Source organism: Coturnix japonica, chromosome 1 (assembly GCF_001577835.2).
Source record: "Coturnix japonica isolate 7356 chromosome 1, Coturnix japonica 2.1, whole genome shotgun sequence".
NCBI classification, from domain to species: domain Eukaryota; kingdom Metazoa; phylum Chordata; class Aves; order Galliformes; family Phasianidae; genus Coturnix; species Coturnix japonica.
The window spans coordinates 85,032,620-85,054,873 of NC_029516.1; the positions used below are offsets into that span (position 1 = coordinate 85,032,620).

A 22,254-nucleotide genomic window follows, 5' to 3' on the forward strand; every position below is an offset into this window, starting at 1 on the left:
GTATAGACCTTCTGTTCAGTGATCCTCTTTCTGAACAAAAGTGTAATGCTCTCATGAAAGAAGATCAACCTTTTGTTCCTTAGAATGGATTTAAATTGCTTATTTCAAAAAATTCTCTCTCTTCTCATATATATCATCTTTTTTGGGGGGGGGGGGGAGGGGAGGGGTTTCTTGGTGTTGTTTTTTGTTTTTTATGTTGTTGTTGCTGCTGCTGCTGTCATAATCTCCAAAGCATCTTTCTCCCTTAGAAGTCTAAGTCTCACTAGAAGGTGGTGGGATTTGTGTTCCTAATTACTGAGCAACTTTTTTTACTTCAGAAATTCCACTTAAGCAAACATCAAATTAATCCTTTAGTTAATGCTTTTCACTAAGACTTCCTTTTGGAAGATGAGCATGGACAAAGATAACCCCAAAGAAAATCTTTTTTTTCTTTCCCAGAATGAGTCATTTGAACAGCAAAGAAATTCTGGTAGGGATACAGTGCTTTGCCTAGAAAAGCAAAGCTATTTTGGAATAATAATTCATGTGCAGGAAGAAAATTGGAGAGGCAAAACCCAGCTTGAACTCCACTTGGCCATGGGGGTAAAAGTGAAAAAATCTTTTTACAAGTATGTTAACAGTAAGAACGAAGCTAAGGAGAATCTCCATGTGGCAACAAATGTGACCACTGAGGATAAGAAAAAGGCTGAGGTTCTCAATTCATTCTTAACATCTGTCTTTAAAAGTCAGACCAGTCATCATTGGGGTACTCTACTCTCTAACCTAGAAGTCTCCGATAGGGAACAGAGTAAACTCCACATGATTCAGGTGGAAACAGTTAGAGACCTACTGCTCCACCTGGAAGACCACAGTTTCATAGTTTCATAGTTTCGTGCGGGTTGGAAGGGACCTTAGAGATCATCGAGTCCAGCCCCCGGGATTCGAGCCTCTGTGTAGCAGAGCGGCACTTCTACCACTTGCGCCACAGGGGGGATTCGAACTCCAAACCCCAGTGTTGCAAGGCGGAGTCTTTAACCACTGCACCACCGGGGCACACATGTTGCATGGGGCTTGATGGAATACACACAAAGGTGCTGAGGAAGCGGGTGGAGGTGATAGTCAAACTGCTTTCCATCATCTATCAGCATTCCTGGTCAAGTAGAGAGGTCCCAGAGAACTGGAGTCTTGCCATGTGACTCCCAGCTATGAGGGTTTTAAGGAGTATCTGAGTATCTGAGGAACTACAAGCTTGTCAGGCTGAACTTGGTGCCAGGGAAGTTATAGAGCAGAACATCTTGAGGGAGATCAGATGTCATGAGCAAGAAAACCAGGGGATCAGGCCTAGCCAGCGTGGTTTCATGAAAGACAGATCCTGCTTTACCAACCAGGTTTCCTACTATGACTGAGTGACTCACCTGGTGGGTGAGGGAAAAGATATTGACGTAGTCTGCTTAGACTTCAGCAAAGCCTTTGTTGCTGTCTCATACAGTATTCTACTGTAGAAGCTGGCCACCTGGAGCTTGGACAGATAGTCTCTGCTTGGTTAAGAACTGGCTGGATGGCCAGGCCCAGAGAGTGGTGGTGAATGGACTTAAATCCAACTGGCAACCAGTAATGAGTGGTGTTCAAGGGGTTGGTATTGGGGTCTATCCTGTTCAGTATCTATCTTGATGACCTGGATGAAGGGGTTAAGTTCACCCTCAGTAAGTCTGCAGATGACACCAAGTTAGCAGGAAGCATCAATATGCCTAGGAGTAAGAAGGCCCTACAGAGCAATGCGGACAGGCTGGATAGCTGGGTTGAGGCCAGTGGGGTGATATGCAACAAGACCAAGTGCAGAGTTCTGCACCCTTGCCACAACAAATTCAGACAATGCTACATGCATGGGGAAAAGTGCCTGGAACATTGTGCAGAGGAAAGAGACCTGGGGGTGCTGGTTGAAACTTTGCTCAGCTAAACATGAGCCAGCAGTGTGCCCAAGTGGACAAGAATGCCAACGGCAGTGTTGCCAGCAGGAGCAGGGAAGTAATCCAGGAAACTACAGGCCATACAGCCTCAATACTCACAGTTCGAAGAACAGTGATTTTGGAGAATTTCAATAACAATAGACCATAATAATACAAAATCACACTATTCTATGTTAAGAATAAAGGATTTGCTTATGTGTTTAAAGATGCATTGGTACTAAGAAGAGATATAAGAAAAACTGACACTCATCAAACTAAATTCTGACTTCTACATTTGATTCCTTTGATACAGACCAGATAATACAACAGAGATAAATCAGTGTAAGAGGAAATACATTGTAAACACTTAAAGCTGTATGATTTTAAAAGAGCAGCAATGAGGTTAAATAAAAATTTGTATCACATTCAAATAATGATCAATACTGTATCTATTTGCCATAAGCTTTTCAAATAATCCTTTTGTTCATTTATGTATGCTAGTGTGGGTATTCTCTCAGTTCCACATGAAAGTATATCTTAGCAAAGCTGCTATTTGCCACCTTCTGTGTATGCTTCACTGCAGTGGAGTGTAATCTACCCTGAATTTTTGTAAAATCTATGAATGCAAAAGCAAGTTTCTATGCACTCATGGAAATTACCTGCATAAGGTTCAAGTTTACCTTTAAAGAGATTTCCAAAGAAGTCCATCTAAGCAGCAAAGATTTTCTCATATTGAGTCACCAGTAGTTACTACTTCTGAAAAACCAATCAACTATTAAGATTTCTAAATTAGGAACGGATTTTTAAATGTCTCTGGAACATGTTGACAGTCTGGGATGTGAGAGAAGTTTCTACATGTCTTTTGTGGGTGTTTTGATTCTTTGATTTAGGAGCACAGTCTGCATTAGGATCAATTTGTATTGTGAAGTAGTTTAGATTTTACACTGAACTTACTAAATAGGGTTTTGAAACCAAAATACACTGACACCTGAGCTGAATATGAGATCTGTTCCCCTTTGAGGATACTGAAGAGATGTCAGACATCTCAGAACAGGGAGCTCCCTGATAACAAAAATAACTCACCAAGGACACAAGGGGATTCATATCACACACTGCTCTTTCAGAGTCTTTGGTGCCACCTTACATGTAGCAGGAAGCATCTCTTTCTACTGGGGGAATTCTCTGCCCTGAATCCACTCTTGCAAGTAGGACCTTCAAAAAGGATACAGATGCTCTTATTTGTTTGTATGTCTGCTTTGATTTTTCATTTTTATCCTCACCTCAGAGGAGAGAAAGCTTAGAGAGAATCTTCTCCATTTTCTCCCACCCCCTTTGGTGCATCAGTAGTTAGAGCAGACATCAAGAACATTCCAGGTCTGCATTCGCTTCACTTGTTCGTCTGCACAGGCTCCAAACTTCTACTGTGTTTAACCTGGAGGGTTGCCCTACCTGTAAGGCACTGGGCAGATTTTGAACTGTGGCAATCTGCAGGTCTGTCAGAAGCTGTTTATTTTCTGTAATATTCAGTGAGCCAGAGAGACAAAAGAATCCAGCGATCAAGTCTGTAGGGAAGTTTCTGTCATCTAACTTAAAGAAGGAAATTCTGCATTTTAACAATTCTTCAAGCACATTCTGTTTGTTCTACATTAAGTAGTCATTGGGTAAAATGCTGAAATACTTTTCAGAACACAGATTGGAGCACAGGCTGTATCCATACTACAGAGCAGAAAGGAAAAAAGTCAAAGGTGTGCCTCATTAGTGCATGTCAGCAATGCTTAGATGTGAGAAATCTGCAGAGTTGCTCAGACTTGTCAAGCGCTGTTTCTGACCACTCGAGAAAAAAGTTCACAGGATCCTGCACCATTTCTAGTATTGCAAATAGCATGCATTGTGGTTTAATAACTTAATGTTCAATATTATATGAATTTTGGAGTTAGATTAAGGTGAGGGATCAGAGAAGGGCCAGTAAGGGAGAGAAAGGGACTTCACAGAAACTGGGACAGGAGTAGTGAAAAGAAGAATGAAGGACTGCAGACACTGGATATGGAATAACAAGGGGGATGAAGTCCACAAAGATGAAGATGGAACAGCCAGAGGACAGTGAGGTGATTAGATGTCCACAGGACAATCTGGAACCGTTTTGGGGGGTGCCTCTCCCTCAGGGTTGAAAGTTTACAGGGAGGAAGACAATGAGCCTTCATCCCACAACCACCCCCAGGACTCATTACGCATGTGCAAGGGGGGGAAAACCGCATGCTAATAGGGTCTCAGGAATGTAATGAATATGTATCTGAATTCCTGCGAACTATTGATTAGTTCAGCCTATATCTGTAGCAGGCTTTCTCATAACGGCATGCAAGTGAGGTGGAGCTATCCCCCTTGCACCAGGGTGTATGTGCATCACTCATTAAACATAACTGTTTTATAACTACTTTGTGGTTATGGAGTTTGATTTCCTCACATCAAAGGGGTTTTGAAAATCTCATAATGTCCTGTTTCATGGGTATTATTAGTAAGCATTTCTGGAAATACTTATGCATGAGTATCATGGCTTGGGTTTTCCATGTCTGAAAATGCTAGCTTTTATATCTTACAGTTCCTTTGCAAAATTTATTACCTACATAAACATCTGATCCTTAATGAAAACAAAAAGGAAGTTCTATGAATTGCAGGTGGGATGTCTAGTTCCACTCCAAAGGTATTAAAACCAACACAATTGTTGGGTTTGGGTTGTGAGTTTTGTTTATTTTCTAGTTTGGTCTGTCAAACTATGACACAATGAGGTCCCCTGAGAGCCTTCACCTCTCCAAGCTAAACAAGCCCAATTCCTTCAGCGTTTATTGCTTAGATGACCATAGACCAAAATTATACAGAAAATAATTTACCCCTCCTTGTAAGGGCAAGAGAACAGGAGTACTGGCTGGGAGATACCTAAATTTTGAAATCTTGTATTCTCCTTTGGAGAAAAATAGGTCATTTAAAGTGTGTGGGAAGAAAGATCAATAAAAAAGAGAAATATATAATCTAGAATGCCTATCGACTCAGAAATATCAGTGCACTTGCCCCACTGTGGGTGTTCCAGGTTCAATCAGTTGTTTCAAATCAGATAGGCAATGTGGGTGCATATGTAAACTATTGCGATATTAGGACTTTGAATCTTCCTCACAGGTCTCAGAGTATGTCCTGATCCATTATGAAAATATTTGCAGAGATCTTTTCTGACATAGAAAACGTTTCTTAAAATATTCCCAATCAGTTCTGCTGAGCAGATGTTATGGGAACATTTGGGACAGACTCGTACAAATCAAGGACTAGAGAACAGCACTTGTCTTTGCAGCAACGGTATTTTAACTTTATTATTGTCTGAGTAGTTCAACAAGGACCCACTATTAACACCTTAGAAACAATGTGGAAAAAAAAGTCTTAAAATATCTTGCTGTATTTACACATGCAGTCAGTCATCCATAGCCAGCTGATCATGTACAAAGGATAAAGAATGCAAGATATGTTTAATACATTACCAATACTTATGTGGTCAGAAAGAGGTAGAGATCACCTTCTTTTTTTAACTTAGTCACTCAGTACTGCTGTGGTTGATTGTAAAATCTAACCAATGTGTGAACTGATCCTTGAAGACTTAGAAACTAAAATACAAGAATCTTATCCTTGCCATGGAAATCCAAAAAATATTCATTGAAAAGACTAAAATAGCTGATGGAGACATAACCAGAGACTTACATGATGTTATCTATCAAGGAATCAGAATATTTTGGCCAAATTGGAAAGAACAGTGATTTTTATCATTATCACTTTAATTAATGATGGCATGGAAACAAGGGTACTTGTGCTCAACATTATCATAGAACACTGTTCTTAACTTGTTTTATGCAACAGTATTCCCCAGTGCATTCAGAAACAGTGATAAATATTGAAGAGTTTCAGTTTGCAAAGGCTTACCCCTTAAGCAGAGGTTCTAGAGTTTTTTGTCTATGGTTCACCCTCTGTCAGTGTTGGCACTTGTGCCAATGCTTTGCTGAAGTGAGTAGAATGTCAGGTTGATGGTTTTGTACACTGGTGCCAGAACAAAGAATCCAAAGCTACATTGCTTGGTTTTATTGTGGAAATATGTGGGTGACAGATCACTCCTGTACTTTCTTCATCTTTTCTATATGCTCTTTAAGGAGTTAGTATCCAGGAGTAGCAGATTTTTTTTTGTTTACTGCTGTTGCTGAGAGTCTCTCCAAATCCAGAATATGTGTGATGAAAGAATTGCAGAGTGGGTGGCAAAAGCCAGGGAAATCTTCAGAAAGCAGCTTTTTTGTTGTTGTTGTCTGTTTTTAGTTTCTTTCCTGAAGGCTTTAACTTTAAAGTATATAGATGCGTCCCATTTCAAGCCAATAAACATAACTGATTATTTCTACATTTAACTAATTTCTTGGTGAGGTATAATTATTGATATTGCTTTATAAACAAAGCAAGTTGACTCCAAACGAAAGTACAGGAAACCCTAGAGAAAATCAGGCATAGTGCCTGTGGAGAGCTACTTCACTAAGATCTGTAGCCAGTACTCTGCTGCGGAAATAAAATTCATATGTCACAAAGTAAGTGGTGTAACAAATGCAGAATATGTTACAACAGCATAAAATTACATGATCAGGTTGGAATAATTAGACATTAAGAAATGAAACTGTGAGGTAAAACTAGATTTTGTGTTTGTTTCTGTAATGTTTCCAAAATGACATCAACAGTCCAGGATGGATGTGGCTCTGGGCAGCCTGGTCGAGTGGTTTGTGACCCTGCATGTAGCAGGGGGTTCATTACAGATTTTTCAACCCAGGCCATTCTGTGATTCTATGATTCTATAACAATAAAAGCAGGAAAAATGTTTTTGAATCAATTAGGAAGTAATTTTAACTTCATTTACTGTGAAAGAGAAATTGCTTTAGGAAGAACAAAAATGTACTTGGAAAAAAAAAAAAATTTAAAAAAAAAAAACCCTAACAATTTTTCAAGGATTTTTCGACTAAAGAAATGTGAAATTTAGGTATAACTTGAAATGAAATGTCACTTGTGAAACCCTTAGCTGATTCAGAATATTTTTAAAAGTTCACAAAAATATTTTATCACTTTCTCTTTTCTGTTTCTCTTAAATAACTATGATTGAATAAACTGTTTTGATGGATTTCTTTGAATTTGACTATTCTGCTTGGAGGGGAGGAGGTAGACTGTGTGTATGAGTTACCCAGAAAAGCCTGACTTGCTGCAGCTAGATACCGTCACAGTTTTTATCTGCGCAAAGGTTAAGGAATCTTTCTAAAGCACCTTTCTGAAGTCATATATAGAGAGGGAAGAAAATTTAGGTTCTTCCTACTCACCAATAAATATATTCAATTAAAAAACAATCTCAAAGAACCCATCAATTATTCAAAGGAATTTCTGCTTTCACATACTTAATATTTCCATCTGTGCTATGGGTGAAATTCAATTTTAGGCAGGTGATGAGCCCTAGGCCCATGTTCTATCCAAATCCCACATCAAATCCATGTCAAATCCTCCACATTACATACATACATACATACATATATATATATATTCATTATCAACTCCCTCTTCATCCCACAGCACATAATGTAGCACAAGTGGGGATAACTGAGTCATTTTCTCATTATAAACTACTTTACAATTCAATGCAAAAAGGAAAGAAAAAAATAAAATAAAAGGTCTACATTAATATGTATGAGAGTTTTAAAAGTTGGTAGATTTTCCATGTAGAAGCTAAATAAATCCCCTTCACATATGCACTACTTTACTCTAGAAGTATACTTGCTATTTAGATTTGTTCTTTTGTATTCTTCTGCATGCTTATAACATGGCAGAAATATTGTTGGTGCGGAAAATATCTTTGAATTTGATGTTCTGGGATACAAAAACCATTGTTGGGCTGTATTGTTATTGATTTTTACAAATTAGAGACAATAAAACCACAGATATTTCAGTGCTCAATGATTAATTTCACATTCAAATTAAATATACTTAAGATTCAGTGTGAGATTCAAATGCATTTCATGCATAAGTGTATTTATTTCATCCCAGAATCACCGCATACTCAAATAAGCTATGTTCAGCTACCTACATATGTGATGTGAGTCTTGAAAAAGTATTTTTGGATTCGATGGAATTCTCCTACATGCAGAATCATCTGTTGCATTGCATTATAATCCAAATATATAACAATCAGGTGAATGTTTGCTTTTTTTTTTTTTTTTTTTTTTTTTCTCCTAGAAATCTGCTCTAACACAAGAAATACTGCAAAATCTACCAGTACAAAACAAAATAATACAAAGTATATGTAAAATTATCTCTGTGTTTAATTTGATATCAAAACTCCATCTGATTGAAAGGAGCCAGTACTTCAACACCAAGAGTGCTGTTTCTGTGTTATATTGCCCTTTGCCAAGACTAGTAGGACATTAGGACTAGTAGGTATCTTTCTAATTAGCAGCCCACTGTCTGTCTTGAATTGTGCACTTAGTCAATAATCTAGTCTACATATGGTTACTTATTTAATTTCAGGTTAGTAATGCATGTGATAAATGATCCATATAGTGCTAGGGGATGTATCTTGTACAAAGTATGACTAAGTTTCATTCTCTATAGCAAAGCTTCCTGGAATGGCACTAGGAATTTCATAAATTGTTTTGCCCCCAGGTGGGATAAAATCACTGGGAAACCCAAGCATTGCTGTCTTTGTGTTTCAGCTATGAGCTGTCGCAGGCAAAATGCAATTTAGGTTTCCCACGTGCTCATTTCTATTCTCAACATACCCCTCTAAGGCTAGATCTCTCTGGGTGTATCAAGTGTGTGTGACTTCTGATGCACTGTGACTGCAAAGGATGCAGCGTGAAACCCAGCCTATGCTTGCAGACAGGTCAGAAGACATACCTGGGAGGAACTAATCTGCTATAAGCAAGTACATTACAAGCTTTTTTTAATAAACTGGCAAGCCGCATCTCAGAAACTATTAGAATTTCTCATTCATTTGACAAACCGTGTTCAAATGCCAATGCTCAAGTTGTCAGAGACTGTCAGCCCTTGGGCTCTAAAGGAACATTTCTTTGGGTAAATTTCCACAAGGAAACTGGGCATCTTGCAAAAGCACTCTGCCTTGCTGCCAACTGGCATCCTGATGGGTTGAGAGGAAGCAGAAGGCCTCAGGAGTACCAACTTTCAGTCGTTCTCTACTCCGTTGCCTGGGATCAAAGTGCCAGTAGTTCTCAAGGAAATCATCACAAGGACTGTCTTAATACCAGTAGAGTTTGGGAAACATGTTTTTGCAGGGAAATGTAAAATGAAAAAGGTTTTCTTCCATGAAAATTAGCCAGAATTTTGAAATATTTTACCTAAAACAGTTATAATATGCAGCCTATAGGTATAGTGAAATAGAAACCTACACTTTCTTCTTAAAGAGAGAATCACTTTCAGCTCTTTATGATTAAGTTTTATTAAGGATGGCCCTGGATGTGATAAAATATATTCATAAATTTTAAAAGCAGAGCTCAAATTACTGGAATGGCTACTGCAAGGCAAATAGCTACAGACTGCTGGAAGTGAGCAAAGCTTTTTACTCTTGCTTATTAAAAGATATTAAAATAAATATATATTCAAGAGATACCTTAATTTTTGCTGCTATGAGCAGCTTTTCCCTACAAAACACTGCAATCTCAGGATCTAGACTTTGGAAAGTCATTTTCTAAAGTACTGATTGCTATTCCTCATCATTAAGATATGCTGCTTACTTGTTATGGTGTTTGGATAGAGTCACACTTTGTCTTCATACACTTAAGTGCTACCGTCTCTTAAGGAGTGAGGTAGGACATGACATGTAGAATCAGAGGATGGCATTGCAACTTTCTTTCAGATGTTTTGCTCTTTTGGGTTTTCCAAATATTATTATCCATCTCTGTGTCTGTACTTCGTGCAGCGTTCTTGTAGAACACAACACTGATGTGTCATTCAGCGTCTACAGCATACCACAAACCACTCCATTGTTCAGTATTGCGTGTATATTGCTGCTACTTTCTTATCTCATGTCTTTCCTTGTAGTTTTACTTCCAACACACAGCAGCATTTCTATCAATATATTGGATGCCAATGATTGGCAGAGGGGATGATTACTGTTTCTTCCATTGAAATGAAATGTGGCATTTCATGAAAACTGATTAAAATAATTACCAACTTGTGGCATTTTTAAATAAGACTGGAACAGTAAATCTCCAGCAGAACAATAAGGCATGATTGATACAATTCATGGAAGAGATAGAGGTATCTTGGCTTCCATTTTGTAAATCAAACAGGAGGTTACCTCAGGGACTGATTGGTTGTTTCTTTTGTTCTTTGTTTAAAATCTAAGTATGTAGTGGTGCAGAGGACTAACACATTTGGTGTGTATTAGCCTGATATTTGGTTTATTACATTTTATTAAAACTATTTACTTAATTTTGTTATTTAATGCTCATTGTTGACCTCTTTATGTTAGGTGTGAAAGCTAAAAAACTTTTGAAATATCAGAGTGGAGTAGAAATTGATTAAAATAGCATCTAGCATTTCCATAAAACAGACCTCCAAGTATTTAATTCTGGTTTGGCTTTTTATTCTGAATGGTAGAACCACTGTGTTTTATTATACTGAGAATTTTAGTGACTTTTGGAGTATTTGATTCACAATGACATGAAATGGGATAATCCAACACTATGTTTTTCTGTGGTAATAATTCAGTTTTCTTATACACTCACATGGTTTGATTTTCCCTGTCTTCTTTTTCATAAGAAATCATCAAGAGAATAATTACTGAAAAAGTTTATTTTTCACATGGCAGTGTGTGCCTATCACCTTAGAGACACATTTTTCTTTGTTGTTTCCTGTTAATTTTGATTTTCTTCAGACCTCTCTGTCAGCTATTTATAGGTAAACACATGTTCATGAGGAGGAGAACAAATCTCTACAGATAATTTCTATAACAAACTTTGATGTGGGTGCATCTAAAGGCAATTTAATTAATGTTTAGACCATTTGAAGTAGTACAAAGTTAATTTCCATTATATTTTTTTTTATATAAGCATTTAACACTGAGCCAGTACACATTTTTTCTGCCTCTATACCATTACTTTTAATTAGCTTAACAATCAACTTGTATCTTTCAGTGCATGCCTGCTATTAATGCTATTCCATTTATAACTTCTTGGCTACCCTTGTGTTTTCTGTGCCAATTATTCTTCCCTCTGAGTGATCAGCAACGGAAATGATCAGGCACTGAGAAAACATGACCTATTAGAAAAGAGTGGAAGAACTGTGGTTATTTTAAGAAGATAGAAAGATTACAGTTGTCTCTAGTCTCAGCTTGCAATCTTTTCAAGTGATTGCAAGCACAAAAGAGAATAAACTGTTATTGTTGTTTCTAGTGAGTAAGTATAAGCAATGGGCAACAAGGAAATTTTAGGTTAAAAATAAGAAAACTGGAAATGTTACATTGGGCTCTCTCAGGAGATAATTGTATTTTAAGAGCTTCAAGGCTCTTAAAAAGGCTTCAAGCTGGACAAATATTGGTCAGAGATCATTTAAATGAAGTTGATCTTGACATTAGCAAAGATACAAAAGCATGTCAGGACACATAAAAGTATACTTCATTAGTTCTAGAGAAATTTATGAGATAGGAAGATTAGTATCTGTTTAACCAAAATTCATATCACCAGTAGATGAGAAATCACTTACACTACTGTTAATTTCAGTTTGCCTAAATGTGTTGCTTCAACTCAGTCATTTCAAAGCAGGTTAGCCATTAAAGCATTTTCTTTCTAGTGAGATTCAAGTCCTTGTTACAGATCACAGAATATTATGTGTTCCAGTAAGTACCTCAGTTACCGAGCAATTCTTGTAGTTTAACCTAACAGGTAGCTAGCTAATTACCACAATGTCCTTCGCTCACTTCCCCCATCCCAGTAGAATGATGAGAGCATTGGGAAAAAACAACAAAGTGGAACTCATGGGTTGTGATAAAACTGTCTATTAAGATAGAGAAAAGGGATGACAGTTATGACTGTATAAATATATAAATGTATATGACAAGTGATGCATAAGCAATTGTTCACCACCTTCCAATCAGTGCCCAACTAGTGGAAGAGAGAGGGATAAGCTCCCAACCCCTTCACAACTCCTTCCGGATGATCTCATATAGTATGGAATATCCCTTTGGCCAGTTTAAGTCAGCTGTACTAATCCTGTTCCCTCCCAGCTCCTTGGGCTTGGGCTTGGCTCTGTACAACACTGCTTAGCAGCAGCTATAAACATTGATGTGTTATCAACATTGTTTTTCTCCTAGAACCAAAACATAGCAACAAACCACAATTCTGTCCCAGTTGATACAAAGACACCAGACGTTACAGCGTCGATCAGTCACAGGATGATTTGATTGGAAAGGACCTTTAAAGATCATCAGGTTCCAAATCCTATGCCCTCCTTGAAAGTTGTGGGAAGAGTGATTATCAGTGAAAGCTGCTCATCATAGGAAGAAGGGCATCCCCTAACTGATGGTAGAAGAGGTTCGAAAAAAGAAAAAAGAAAAAAATGAGGAGGAGAGAAGAGGAGAGGAGAGGAGAGGAGAGGAGAGGAAGGAAGGAAGTAGGGAGGAGAGGAAGGAAGGAGAGAGGAGGAGAGAGAGAGAGGAAGGCAGAGGCAAGAGAGGGGAGAGGAGGAGGAGAGGAAGAGGAGAGGAAGAGAAGGAGGAGGCACAAGAAAGAAAAGAAAAGAAAAGAAAAGAAAAGAAAAGAAAGAAAAGAAAAGAAAAGAAAAGAAAAAAGAAAAGAAAAGAAAAGAAAAGAAAAGAAAAGAAAAGAAAAGAAAAGAAAAGAAAAGAAAAGAAAAAGGCAAGGGTGATGCTTGCAAAAGAGGAAATGAGGAAAGGATTTAGCAAGCATTCCTGAAGAAGGCAAAAATTCAGGTAAAGTTTAACACTATTTCTGTGTAATGCATTAGTGAAAAAAATTCAGTTTGTAGATTCAGAATGGAAACATAACTTCAGGACCAATTAGAGTTAATTTAAGCAGGGAAAAATTAAGACATGTTCATTAATATTAAATGAATAGTCCTGTAAAAGGAGAAGAGGGGGAAAAGGAAAAGTACAGCAAGGATGGAAAAATCAGGCAATATCTGAAGCACTAACTTTGAAACCATGGCTCTTGTAGGTATGCTTAAAATGGAAAAATAAAAGAAAAAAAGAAGGGAAAAAAAAAAAGGTAAAGATCAAATGTCTGAACATCTAGCATTATTTTAAACTCTGAATTATTTTAAACTGAATTATTGGCATTTAGAAACATCAAAGGCAGACACAGGGACAAGCAACAGAATTCTGGAAAGACAAATCTCAGTATTCAGAGCCTGCTGGTACCCAGGAAAAGGAGAAATGGGAAGTGTTCTTGGAGTAAGTGTGGTGGGGACAGATGGACTGTGGTCACATACAACAGGCTGTGATGTCACTGAGGAATGGATTGTGAACATACAACCCTCACTGCTTATCTTTGGGCACTGGCAGAGCATGGCCCGGTCGGTCTTGTGTCTGGACTCCTATTGAGTGTATGTGCAATAATTGGATGTGGAGAGAGCAATTGGTTTGGCTGCTGGGCTGTGCTTCGGGTCTATCAGAAGTAGATCTTGTGCCCATCCCTCCAGGCATTACCTGCACTTCCCTGGCTTACCTGGGATCCCTCAGGGCACGTATGCAGCAGCAGAGGTAGGTTGTGTGGGGATGTATCCCCTGGGGTGGCAATGGGGTGAGCACTGGAATGCAGGGAGCTGCCAGGGCAAAAACAGAACTGGGGCTGTCAAGTGCACAATGCTGCTTTTTCTTTCTCTGTCAATCTATCACCACCAAATCATCATATTTTTACAACTTATTTTGTCCCTAAGGATCACTGAACACTTAAATTGCATTAACAATGAACACTGTCCTCAACAAAAATAAGGAAAATTAGCTGATTTTAAAAGCACTCACAAAAATAGTCATTTTAATTGCAACTGTCATTAGACATATATATTTGGACTGGACACTGTTATTCAGAACACATAAAAAACATGTTAGCACCCAATCCTTCTGAGACCCTTCCAAAATGTAATGTAGTAACTTTAAATCAGTGACAGTGAACTTTCAAACAATCATTAAAAAAGGAAACATACATATTTAAGACATGCATCATGGAATGACACTCAAATTAAAAGTCAGTTCTGAAACTGTTTCTGCTAAACAGGCATACTCTGATTTCTAGGGAAAAAAAAACAACAAACAAAAAACAAAAAACAAAAAAAAAAAAAACAAAAAAAAACCAAGGTGGACAAATGTGAAGCATTTTGTCTTTACATGGGCATAAACAAAAACAAATGATTGGTGGTCAAATTCTGGTGTGCTTACTCATACTTAATACTATTCTCTCCATGCAAAGTCTAATTCAGTAGCAGTACTTGCAGACTATAAAATTTATTGTGAGATCATCAAAATTCATTTTGAAAATCAAAACCTTTTGAAAGGTACACAAATTGCCAAGAAGGAAACTCTAAGAAATGCTGAGCATTTTTTTCCATTGACTTCGCCCTGTGCACAGGAACCGTTAATCTGCCAGAAGTATGCTGACATAGCATCAGGCAATACCTACCAAAAGATCAGGAAAGTCAAGAAAATGGCCTTCAACCTGTGTGCCTAATTCAGTGTGAATCCTGTGCTGACGTGACTGAAGATGGAAAGAAATAAAGTTCCAGCTGTTACTTCACACAAACTTCAAACCAGACCTAAAGATTTGTGTATTAATTTGTTTTTATCTCTAAATACAATGTACATTCTTATGGAAATCTGAATAGCTATCCTGTTCTTTTTAGGCTTATCTAACAAAAGCAAGCTTAATTTACAACTTAGTTTTCTAAACGCAGAAACAAGACTTACCTGGGCCATTTTTTCTCTTCTGGAGATTATATCCTACTTTTACTTAATCTGTCTAGAGGCTTTATCATTTTATTCTTAGATGATCCTACACTGAATAGGCATGGCACAGTGAGAATTCAGATAAGCAAGAAGAGTGCTGCAGCTCTCTGTATCTTGTGCCAGAGATGGAACAGCAGCTCTGTATCTGGGCAGCCTGCTACAATTACTCTTAGTTTACCATACTACACAGAAATATTAACTCTTTCATGCATGTGCTTCCATCATCCATCCAGCTCAACTGAGAATTAGTTTTTGATACTGCAGGCATAATACAAAAAATGACCAATTGGAGATATGGGATCTTAAATGTTAACCTTTTTCCTTAACAATCAGTTAGAACTTCCATGAGGTTGTCCTGAAGACAGCTGCCAGGAACCTCCTGGAAGTAGAACTGTGAAGCCTTGAGGGCTTTAGCACTGCCCAAGTTGCTCCTTTGGTTTTGGGGCATACTTTCCTGGAAGAAATTTAAACTGCTGGACAAACAGCAAGCTGCTGGGATAATAACACAAGTAAACCCTTTGTGAATTCAACTGTTGAGTTTTAGCAAAAGCTAAAAATCAATGAGTAGGGCTTGGTAAGGAAATAAGTGTTTAACTGTGAAGAGTGGAAAAGAAATAGGTGCTTACCAGAGTGGAAAATGTTATATTATAGCTACAAATATTATAGCTAAAAAAAATGCTAACAATGGAGGAAAAATAAGTGAAATTCCAAATAGTTGTATTCAAAACGCTGTTTCATTTAACAATTATTTGTTTGAAAATAAAGAAAGTGAATAAAGAGCTCCTGAGGGCTGTTTCTATTTCAGTTGGATTGAGCTGGTGATACACACAGCATCATCGACTTTTGTGCAGTTTGTGCAGTAGAAACCTGTGCTAAGCCGCCAGGTTTCAAGCCACTAGAATATCTGAAGCACTGATCCCGGCTTTTTAATCACACAGAGATCAAATAGCTTTAAGGAAAACATGAATTTGAGAATTTATGTCCAAACTGTTTCACTAAAAAAAGTTTTTTAGAATCAAATTTATTTCATTATAAACATTTTATTTTCACACTCATTTGCTTGTTACACTCAAAGAAGGAATAGAGATAAGTTGCTCTGAACCCTGGAAAATAAAAATATCCATAATTTTTTTTTACCAGATTTTATATGTTTGTTTTTGTTTTTGTTTTGTTGGTTTTTATTATTTATTTATTTATTTATTTTCAATGCTTTCCATCCTTCTTTCCTTCATCATTATTGCTGCATTTCACATCACTGCCTTACATCTGCTACAATCCTGGATGTACTCAAAGAATTTTTCTGTCCACACAGTTTAAAACAGTGTTGAGGATTGCCCTGTTACTGGAGCTTAGCATTTGCTTAGCAGTTAGAGCTACTATATACAGCAAGGGACAGCTATGACAACCAACCATAAGCTCTTACTGATCCACAAAACCCTATTGTTGTGTTCGGGGTGAAATAAGAATCATGTTATTTGTTACTGATGCACTGTTGAAAAATGCATAGGGTATACTGGACCAAAGTAGTTGTTGCTGAGATATGATTGGGCTAAGGCATAAAAAATTAAAATTTGCTGTTTACATATATTTCATAATTTTCATTCTGCCACTCATTTAACTATTTCACAGATGAAAAATGATAGTTAAAAAAGTTATTGACAATCTGAGAATTATTTATATGTGGAGACAATGACCAAACCAAATTGTAACTCACTTTGAATTCATGTATAATTCTTGTGGGAATAAGCTGTTGAATTAGAACTGTGTTTAGGCTTGAAAAACAGTTTTTCTGTAAAGTATTTATGTTTGTCTTCTGTACAAGGCTAATAGTGATGCATATGGTAGAAGAAAATTAGTTGCTTAGGAAAGATGTATCCATCATTGATATGTATGAGCTTTAGCTGACTTCACTCATAAATATTGAGATCTGAAATGCCCTGACCCCAGCAGCAGAAGTACACCTTATTAGAAATAACATTTTTATGGATTCTACTCGCAAAAGAGAAAGGAGAAAGAAGGGAGTAAAAAATATCTTCCCTGTAGAGTGCTCTACATATTTCCCCAGACAGATGTGAAACAATGAAGGGACAATATGCACCTACTACTTCAGTGTGCTGGTCTGCAAAAACAACTTACAGAATTCAATTTATTTATTTTTTTCACTTTTACAAGTAAAATGGCTAAAAAACAAAACAAAACAAAACAAAAAAAAAAAAAAACAAGCATTGTAATTATAAGGATGTTTCTTAGCTGACAGTTGCCTCCAAAGTATTGACAGGAACTCTTCTCAGCTGTCCCCTGTACAATATAATAGACACCGCATTCTTGGAAACATAGTAAAACTTTGACTGTAGCACAGTGCTATAGACTTGATCTTCACTGTTTGAGAATGGCAGAAAATATCAAGAAAGTAAAATAGAGATATCTATATAATCTTTATCATTCTGACAAAATCCTTTGTTGTAGTCAGTCTTCATGGTCCTCAGAAGTTCCTTAGGAAATCTGAATGCTCAGATAAGGAGGCCAATATCATAAATTGGCTCTGCAGTGCAAGAATAAATAAGCTGTGCGTTCCTTTTCCTTCTAGTGCTATCAGTGCTACAAAGTAGACTCAAACCGTAGTTGTTGCTCAAACCTTCCAGTAGGGTTACACGAGACAGATCAGTCAGAGAAAAAAATGGATTCCACTGAAACAGTATTTAATCTAATTCATTTACACACATCAAAAATAATGTCAGGAATCTTATTACAGAATTTTGTTTGTAAGTGACTGCATTTGTGGCTCATTCAAAGAAAAACCTGAAGACAAAGATATCTCATTATTCAGGAGCTTCAGCATATTTTGTCTAAACAATTAGCATTTCAAAGAATAAAGTTATGTGCTACCCAGAATCAAACAAACAGTGGAATTATGTTGAAACAAACATGAAGATCAATAATAAGTATGGTGACAAAATTCACCTTTCTTAGAATTCTCACAAAAATACATGCCAGTGATGAAAATAGTACGCTGCATATACATACAAAAGGTTAGCACTTCATTATGTGATCTGCAGAACTGTGCTGAAATAACCATTTTGCTGCTTCATATTGCATTCTCCTGATTCCTATGTTCTTCTAAGACTATGAAGCATACAACTGTTGGACATAATATGCTAACCAGATATAGAATAGTTTTAAATGTGTGTAGTTATAAATCCCTACCAATCCCTGCAGTTCTGTAATTCCACAAAAATGAAAAGAGAAGTGACATGGGATAAAGGTTGGATGGCAGTGACAGCAGTAAAAAGTACATGCAAACTGCTGACACTTACGTGATAACTGCTAACCATTCTGCTCTCCTTGCATGAATGTCCTCAACGCACCCCAGCAGCTTTGGTAGTGTAGAGATTGCATATCAAAGAGAGCTAGGAAACATTTCTATTTAGATTTGCAAGGAATAATATCTTAGATATCTTAGATCTACTCTGTTTGGAATAATGCTAAATCCTAAAAAAAAATTACTTTTTAATTTTTATTTATTTATATTTTTATTTTTATTTCTTTTCCCCTAAAAATTATTCTCTTCACACAAATTTCAGTTTCTCATCAACATTCTGGTGCAATGTTCCCAGTTAGATCTGTTGGCCAGTATGTTACATGCAATGGTATCTGTCTGACTAGAAGAAGCTGATACATAATCTATAATGAGAATAACTGTGTTTTTTATGGATCAGGTAAGAAAAGCACATTAAAATGTATTTTCCAGGTATTGAATTTTCTCTTTTTTGTTCAATTCACATCCCAGATTCCCTGCATTTATTTATTTATTTATTTATTTTCTCTGAAGATTAACATGAGTTCTGCTCTGATAATAAATAAAGCACAATTCATTTTGGAGGAATGATATTCACGCAGGCAAGATTATTTTATGTAGTGGCTTTCTGGGAAGTTTTTCATGGCTCCCTTTCTGAAAACATGCTATTTATTCCCAGCTGGAAGCACTGTCAACTTCACATCTCCTTAGGTTTTTAGAGTCCTGGGAAATGAAGCTGAAACCATGCATTGTTAGTTACCCCGCTATGATTTGGAAGGTTGGTAAATGTGAGGCAAATTATATGATATTGGTACACAAGTCACTTTTCTCATATATGGTAAATTGCAGCACAAAGAGTGCATAAAAAGCAATTAAGTGATTTGTGAACCAGGCTCTTGACATATTCAAAAATTACTAAGGTGAATTACTCCTTGGATTGTAAGATAATTATAGTACCAGTCTTCCTCTCATCAACAATGTAGTCCTCATACAGGCACAATTGCAATGGAGTGTTGTATTTTTATATGTGGCCCACACTCTAATTAGCACATTCTAATTTCAAGCTTAAAAGAAAACCGCATGAAACATATGGCTTATAGCATTTTATTGTTAACAGCTAAGCTGTATGTCTCACTGTGAGACAAAAAGCCAGTCTTTCTTTTCTTTGATTCAGCCTTGCTCCTTGTTTTTTAATTCTATCAGATAATTAAATAACCCAAACAAGATGAAATGAGTTACTTAATTTCTTTAGGAATTAGAGGTAATTTAGGTTTGAGAAACTACTTTTTTTTCTGAGTATTTGAATGTTTTGTTTATAATAGCTTAGTTCAGCTTGTTTATTTACACATTTCTTTTCATCTGCAAGGTTTAAAATCCCAATTTCTGTCCCAAATACTGGCTCTATCTAATGAAAGAAATTACATTATTTTTCCTGTAGGAAAATGCTCAATACTATCCATATCTTTTCCCTTCCTCCCTCTTTTTATTTATTTATTTTCTTCTTTAAGTACAATGTTAATAGCATTAGACTCCGAAGCTGAAAGTGTTGCTAATGACAGAGACACAGAGCATGCTAATTACTTGCACAGAGGTCATAAAGTCAGTGAGAAACAGGTTCTGATAAGATGGAGCAACTGCAATATTCATGACTTCCTTTTCTTTCTCTTCTCTGTTTTTTTCTTCCCAAAATGCTTTCTTTTTTTTCTTCCCAAAATGCTCACAAGTCTGTGTCCATATCTCCAATGAAGGATGAGACATCTTCATTTTAACAAAGCTTTCTTGGTAGATTTTTGTGGTGTAAAGCAGATGGCAGTGCTCCTACCATCTCTTCAGAAAAGAATACATTAAGGGTAGTGCCCCACTGGCTCTTTGATAAGACGGGTCTGAAATCATCAAAGGCTGTCCCTCTTCTTTCCATCAAACAGTACAAGCAGGGCCTATAGAGACCACTGTCTATGGAAGATGATAGCAGTAATTAGCCTTTATGATAGATAAATCTTCATCCTCTGATGATCAAAGACAGCTAAAATTATCAAATTATATGTGGCAGTTTTGTAATATGAATAAAATGAAGCAGCTTTATAATCTCTGTGATCTTGCTACATAGAGCGTTAACTCTGTTTTAAGTGCACTTAACATTAGTTTGGTTGCTTGTTTCAAACACAGGAGCTTTTCTTTTTGTTAAAAATACTTCTCTATTTAATCAATTGTTCTTCATGAAATAAAATTATTTCATTTTAAAAAATACATGAGAGAAGAGATCAGCAGAAGGGGGATAGGAAAATTTTATTGTTTTTCCCCTTTTCTCTTTCCTTCCTTTTGTTTTGATGTGTGTGTTTCTGATTCTTCCCCCTTTTCCCTTCTGCCCTTGCATGTCTGTTACAGTCTTATTAGGAGCAGCCTTTCTGAGCACCAAGCAGGAGGTGGGACTCCTTGACCTCTCTCAAAATTAGTTTTGTTTGAAGATGAGGAGCCAATCATCCAATAAAACTGGAAAGATATCTGTAGTTTTTCACACAGAAGATGGGAACATAACTTCTGTGTTAATGGCAGTCTTAAAAGCAAAGAACTAAGGGTCTGAGAGTTTAGAAGTCTGTTGCCATTTAGCAAGTAGACTTCCTTTTTGCCTAAAGAGTAAAGGACCTTATCCCTGTGACCTGGCTGGAAAACACTTAAAAGTTGTTTTCTTTTCGTTTTGTTTTTTTGGTTTCTTTGGTGTTTTTTTTTTTGTTTGTTTGTTTGTTTGTTTTTTGTTGTTGTTGTTGTTGTTTGTTTTTCATTTAAAATTAAATTATCTGTATTCTAAGTAGAGAGGATTATTTATTTATTTATTTTCATCTCAGCAATGATGATGTATTCCTAAGCATTCTTAATATATTAATATTAATATAGAATGGTTTTTATCTCAAAATTGTCTGCATTGCCAGTTGTGGGTAACGTGTTTTCTTCTGAAAGTGCATGTGTAGATGCATTGCAGTCTGCCAGTAGCGTAAGGACTTAGTTACTATTAACATGGTGATACTGAACTCTGTGATAGCTTACTTCAGGCAGTTCATTTCTGGAGTTACCAAATCCTGCTGCATACCTACCACTAGGAGCCTGTCAGGAATCCCAGAGCGGGTTCTCACATAGCACTGATGTTACAAAGTCAACCTGCTCTGTAGGAAAGCCATGGCAGACAGGGCTGTGGGAAACTATGACATCTGTAGTAATTTAAAATGACCTCTCTTACTGTGCAATGAACTGTGAGTGCCCTCATGGTCAATTTACAGGTCCCTATTGCAAAGCAGTAACTAATAACGAAAGGGTGAGATGGCAGAGAGCAGCTGGAAGGCCATCATTCCTGAAGCTACCACAGCTACTGTATAGGCAGACATTGGGCTGCGTTCCAGGTACACTCCTGGGTGACCGTCACTGCTTGTCTGCCCTTCTGTGCACCCAGCAATTACAGAGAGCTGTGCTGTCTCTTCTGGAAAGGGTCAGGCAGGAGGGAAAGATGCATGGCAGGGAGAGAGTGTGGAGGCAGCGCGAAGTCCTGAGTGAGGACTGGGAGGCCATGAGGGCAGCTGAGCTGGGGACATGGACTCTGGCCAGGTGGTAAGAGATGTACAGGCAGATTAGCTGGGTTCTGATTTATCTCAGCATTAAAAAATTGCATACCATAACCAACTTCAGACTTAGGAAATGGAGCACTTATAGCCATTAATAACTTCTAACTGGGGAGAGATGAGTGGGATGTGAGATTACAGTTTTCAATTTAAGCACATCAGTTCTGTTTGTGCCTGATGTTAGACTTTTATTTCCTGTTTTGGATTGGATTCCAAGTTTATATTTAAATAGTTTTAGGATATTTCCAAATAAAACAATAAAATAAGAAGCTTAAAAACAGGGAACAGACTTTGAGAGTTATCATCCTGTTCTGATAATGACCTGAAACATTAAGGCACAGAAGAAACACTTCTCTTGCTGTTTTCAGATACTAACAGCTATTGTTATTACTATACAAAATATGA

At 37.1% G+C, this 22,254-nt stretch overlaps 1 long non-coding RNA gene across 1 annotated transcript; it reads left to right on the forward strand.

Moving 5' to 3' along the window:
- The first annotated feature begins 13,463 nt into the window (after positions 1-13,463).
- Positions 13,464-14,743, forward strand: LOC116653470. The gene is made up of 2 exons (XR_004307342.1): positions 13,464-13,707; positions 14,573-14,743. It is a non-coding gene; the product is annotated as an uncharacterized LOC116653470 (long non-coding RNA).
- The last annotated feature ends 7,511 nt before the right edge of the window (positions 14,744-22,254 follow it).